A 6,000-nucleotide genomic window follows, 5' to 3' on the forward strand; every position below is an offset into this window, starting at 1 on the left:
TTGCTATGTTGCCCAGCTGGTCTTGAACTCCTGGCCTCAAGCAGTCCTCTCACCTTGGTCTTTCAAAGTGCTGGGATTACAGGTTTGAGCCATCACACCCAGCCAGAAATTTTTATTTCTTATTTGGCTGTTTGCTCCTCTCCTTTGTGATTTTGTATTGGTATTTGCCAATTAAAAAGTACATACATACTCGTGTGTGTAGAATCTTTCAAATCACTAAAACCAGATATTCACAGATGAATATCCTGTTTTTAATTTTCACCTACTTAGGCACATAAAAGTGTTTTTCTTTCTTCTATTTTCTCTCTGTACATCACATGGGCTTCATTAGCCTTCAGGTCAGGAGCTCTGTTTGAAAATCGTCCAAGCTGCCTCTCTGGGTCAGGCTTCTCAGTCAAAGCCAGGCAGCGAGGTGCTACTCAGATGATTTGTTCTCATGGGTTTTTAATTTTCAGTGTTCTGTGATTGTTTACTTAAATTCTCTAGGATACTATGCATAATTTATATGTTTAGAGTTATTACAACTTACGTTTTTTCATGGTTAGTGAATGAAGGAAGGTAGGTTCTGCTGGACCAACAGATGAGCAGATTGGAGAGGCTGGGCTGTTGACAGCTGCCTTTTACCTGCTTGGTGGTGGGTAGAGTCAACCAGGCAACTGTTACATCGTGAAGTCATATGTCAGGGAGCAGCGCCTCCTCACCTGAGGATGGGGCTGGGGTGTGTGTACATGCGGCAGTTCCTGGATCACACAGTGTGGCTTTCAAAGGAGCTGCCAAACAGTTTTCCAGAGTGGCCGTGCCATTCCCTGTCCTCACCAGCACCGGATGAGTGACCTGGTTTCTCTGTGTCCTTGCCGCCTTCAGTGTTGTCACCAGTTTTTATTGTAGTCATTCTGACGGGTGTGTGCAGTGATACCCTATTGTGGTTTCAGTTTGCGTTTCTGTAATGGCCGGTTGTGTTGAACATTGTTTCGTGTGCTTGTTTGCCATCTGCTTATCCTCTCTGGTGATGTGTGCTGTTGACAGTCTCAGAGCAAAAGCATTCTGCCTTGGTGGATAATGCTAGCTGCAGCTTGTTCAGGAAGTCCCTGTCAGGGTGAGGAAGTTCTTTCTAGTCTTAGTTTGCTGAGAGGTTTTATCATGAATGGGTGTTAGATGTTTCCAAAGCCTTTCTGCATCTGTAGGGATGATCATATGGATTTTCTCCTTTATCTGTTAATATGATGGTATGTGGACTGATTTCTTATGTGTTACACCAGTCTTGTGTTACTGGCATAAACCTCACCTAGTAGTCATACTGCATGTCTTTTTATTATGTTACAGTATTTGATATGCTGACATTTTGTTAAGGATGTTTTGTGCTGATGTTCATGAAAGATACGGATCTGTATTGCCTTTGTAAGCTGGCCTTATAATAAGTTGGGAGTCTCTTTGCCTCCTGTAATTTTTCAGATAGTTGGCATAAAATTGGTATTACTTATTTTTTAAATGTTGAACAAATTCGCTTTTGGAACTGTGATCCTAGAGATTACTTTTTGGGAAAACACTTGATTGTGAATTGAATTTCTTTGGTATAGAGTTAAATCCGATTTTCTCTTCATTGGAAATTTGTGTTTTTCAGAGAACTGGTTCATTTCATGTAAGTTGACAACATTAATGGCATAAAGTTCATAATATTCCATTATTTTTTAGCCATTTTAGGATTCCTTCTTTCACTCCCAATATTGGTAGTTTGTCTCTGTTTTATCGATCATTTCAAAGAACTTGTTTTTGGTTTCATTGATTATCTTTATTGTTTGTTCATTTTCTGTGTTATTAATTTCTGCTCTTTATTTCCTTCATTCTGCATAGTTTATATATAATTTTTTTTGTTTCTTCCTCTGTAAGGTGGAAGTTGGACCTTTGATTTTATAACTTATTGTTTTCTATTTATAAACTTTCAGAGTTAAAAACCTGTTTCCAAGCATTGTTTACCTATGTCACACAAATTTTGATTTATTTAGTTAATAATAGTTAATAATTTAGTTAAAAAATCATTTTCATTTAGTTAAAAGTATTTTCTAATTCCTTCATGATTTCTTCCTTTCATCCCTTGATTATTTGGAAATACATTGTTATTTGCTAAATAGTTGGGGATTTTCCCAATGTCTGGTAATTTATTGTTATTTAATGATCTTATGATCACGGAACATACTCTGTTCTATTTCAGTCCTTTCATCTATATTGAAACTTGTGTTATGGCTCTCTGGGTCAGTATTCTGTGTGAGCCTAAAAATAATGTTTTTTCTGCTCTTGTCTGGATGTTCTGTAAATGTTCATTAGGTCGAGCTAATGGAAACTTGTTTTAAAAAGTTTTATAGTTGTTTTCTACTGTTCGTTCTCTGAATTACTGAAGAAAACTTTTAAGATCCCGTACCTTTTGTAGATTGAACGAGTTCTCCTTTTGGCCCTGTTACTTGTTGCCTTATCTATATTGAAGCACTGTTACTGGGTTCATACACTTTCACAGTTATTCTATTTTCTTGAATATGCCCTTTTTCATTATTCCTGGTAATATTCTTTGTTGAGACATCTGTTTTGTTCTTTACTATTATAGTAATTCCAGCTTTTTTAAAATTAGCATTTACATGGTATATCTTCCATTAGTTTTTGTTTTATATATCTTTTTCTTTGATTTTAAAGTGTGTTTCTTAATGTAATAAAAGTAGGTACTGCTTTTTTTATTCTGAGAATTGCTGCATTTTTATTGTGTACATTTACTGTAATCATTAATGTGGTTGGGCTGAAGTCAGTCCTTTGACTCCTTAGGTTCGATTTATCCCATTTCTTTCTTTTCTTCATCTTTTGGTGTTGTGTTATATTTCCATTTAGTTACCATTGTTGGCTAATTAGCTATGTGTGTTAGTTCTGTTTTGTGTCATTATCGTGTTTCCAGTGTGTTTTTAACTTATCACAGTCTTTCTCCGTGTCACTTACAGTGTAAGAGTCATGCACAGTAGATGTCCATGGCTTTCTTCCCATCCTTTGTATTTGTGTCGTCTGTCTTACTTCTGCATATTATCAACCACACAGTGCATTACTGTTTTTTTTGTTTAAAGTTGTCAGGTGTATTTTAAAGATAGTAAAAAATGAAAACAGTATTTTCTGTTCACCCATGTGTTTACCTGTTCTGGAACTTTTCTTTCCTGTGTGCTGATCCAAGTTTCCATTTACTGCCAATTTCCTTTAGCTCTAAGAACTTCTTTCAACGTGTCTTGTAGTGAAGTCTGCCAGAGATGATGTCAAGTTTTGTTTGTTTGAAAATTGTCTTTATTTTGCCTTTTTTTTTTTTTTTTTTTTTTTTTTTTGAGACAGAGCGAGACTCTGTCACAGAGGCTTAAGTGCAGTGGCGCAATCTCGACTCACTGCAGCCTCTGCCTCCTGGGTTTAAGCGGTTCTCCTGCCTCAGCCTCCCGAGTAGCTGGGATTATAGGCACGTACCACCACCACGCCTGGCTAAATTTTGTAGTTTTTTTTTTTTTTTTTTTTTTAAGTAGAGACAGGGTTTCACCATGTTGGCCAGGCTGGTCTTGAACTCCTGACCTCAGATGATCCGCCCACCTCGGCCTCCCAAAATCGGGGGTTACAGGTGTGAGCCATCATGTGGGGCCTATTTTGCCTTCGCTTTTGAAGGATGTCTTGAAGTTTTCATTTGACAGTCTTTCTTTTTTATCTTTGCCTTTCAGAGCTTTTATTTCTTCTTTGGCATCCATAGTCCTGAAAAGACGCTTACAGGCATTCTTACCCTGACTCTTCTTTATCCTCTGTGCCTTTTTCTGTGGGTATTTTGAAAGCCTTTCCTGTTCTGACTGGCTTTCAGGAATTTAAATATGATGTGTTTTGATTTGTCTTGCTTGGGTTTGTTGGGCTTCTTGTATCTGGAGTTTCATGGTTTTTATCCATTTTCAAGATTTTCAGCCTTTATTTTTCTTATCTCTCTGCCCAAACCCCTCTGAGACATGACCAACAGAATTAGTCTAACTACTAATATCAAGTAAATTAGTCTAACTACTCATATCAAAAAAGAGTAAGCGCTTCAGTGACGTGGGAATATGAAGTACTTAGATTCCCACATGCCGTTGATGCTCTCTTACTCTTTTTCTCAGCCTTTTTTTCCTTCTGTAACTCAATTTCGATAGTATCTGTTACTCTGTCATTAAATTCACTAAGATTTATCTTTTTCAGTATCTAGTCTTCTGTTAAGCCCACCCAATGAATTTTGTTATTCCGAGTGTTGTAATCTCTGGATGTTCCCTATGTTTCTCTCATTTTTGTTTAAATACCTTTTCTGTTCTTTCCTACTATGTATATGGCTTCATTGGACTATTTCCACGGTTTATAATGCTGAATTCCATGTGTGTTAACTCCTTTATCTCTGTCACTTTTGGGTATGTTTCTATTTAAATTTTTTGGCCCTCGTTATAGACCCATACTTTCCTGCTTCTTTCCATGTCTGGTAATTTTTTATTGTATGCTGAGTATATAAGTGTTATATTTAATGTCTGAGATTTTCATTTCTATCTTTAAAGCATCTTGATCTTGATCAAATTAGTTCAGCAACTTGTGGGTCAACTTGATGTCTTCAAGGCTTGTTCTTAAACTTTGTTAGAGGCCTAGAGGCTCCTTTATTGGAATGCTAATTAATCCTATTGCTAGAGCATGATCCTGCTGGGATCCTTCTGATATCTGCTGAAATCCTTGCTGGTTCACAGGTGCCTCTGAACTCTGGCTAGTCAAAACTCAACTCTCTCCAACTCTGTAGTCTCTGCGGGTGGTTGGGGCTGGAACTCTGTGGTTCTCTTTTGACCAGACACACTCTTACCCTGTATGCTGTGTGTACTCACATTCAGTGACACTCAGGTAGAACACTCTGCATATTTCTGCAGTTCTTTTTCTTCCTTGCCCCTTTTTGAGTATTTTGCAGATGCTAGCTGTCAGTTTCCCTGAATTCTGGTCTCAGTCTCCTAAACTCAAAATAGCTGCCTCCCTCTGCCTGGCTTCTGCCCTATGAAGTGGTCAGTCTCTTTACCTGGGCTTATGTGGGGCACATGGCTTTGTTTCTCTTCTCCCTGGGGCACTGTATCTAGTGTCTGAAAATAGATATTTTATAAATATTGTCCATTTTCCAGTTGTTTTCATGGGAAGGCAAGTCTCATATTAGTTACCACAACATTGCTTGTAGAAGCCCTTGATTAATTTTTAATGAAAAATATTAAGTTCCTTGTGGATGAAGCAAACTACGTGACATTTCAAATTATGATTAAACTAAAACAAACAAACAAACATGTATTTGTTTATTGAGAAATTGCTTGTTGGTAGGGATCTACCTGCTGGGAGGCTTGTGACCACCCTGCAGAGAGCCTGAATGCCGGCCCTTCTACCATCTAGATGTTCCTGCCCTCTCTTAGGGGGCTTTCCTTTAAAAAAGAGGTGGATGTCAATTTTGAGTCCTGATTCTAATAGTAATGTGTGCATTGAAAATAATAGATAAATCACAAAATAGAAAAGAAAACCCTACCAGTCTGCATTGGCTCTCATGAGCATTTTGGTGTAAATCCTTTCTGACAGTACCTTCCCCTAGCCACATTCTTGCATGGTTGGATAATGCTGTATATTACTGTTTTTTCCAGTAGAATATTTATTCAACAATATGCTATGGGTCATCCTTTCATGTTAGAAATTGTGTGTCCTTGCAAGTGTTTTATTAGCTGCATAGTTTCTGATAAATTATAGCTTCTGTAACTGGCCTGATATTGGTGAATTTAAAAGTTATTTTGAAATTCTAGATTAAAAAAAAGCATATTTCAAGAATTTTGGTTATTTGGCCAAAATGCTCTTCAGAAGACTATGCAATTTATCTACTGTGTATTAATTAATCAATTAATCTTTCACTGTTTTCCGATCTGATAACTGTAACAATGGTATCCCATTTAAATTTACATTTGGTTAGATTTTAATGTG

At 37.1% G+C, this 6,000-nt stretch overlaps 1 protein-coding gene across 2 annotated transcripts in view; it reads left to right on the forward strand.

Moving 5' to 3' along the window:
- ATP9B (ATPase, class II, type 9B) overlaps positions 1 to 6,000 on the forward strand; it is a 290,892-nt gene that overhangs the window by 104,864 nt on the left and 180,028 nt on the right. The window lies entirely within an intron of this gene.

This window comes from Colobus angolensis, unplaced genomic scaffold, assembly GCF_000951035.1.
Source record: "Colobus angolensis palliatus isolate OR3802 unplaced genomic scaffold, Cang.pa_1.0 Scaffold135, whole genome shotgun sequence".
NCBI classification, from domain to species: Eukaryota; Metazoa; Chordata; class Mammalia; order Primates; family Cercopithecidae; genus Colobus; species Colobus angolensis.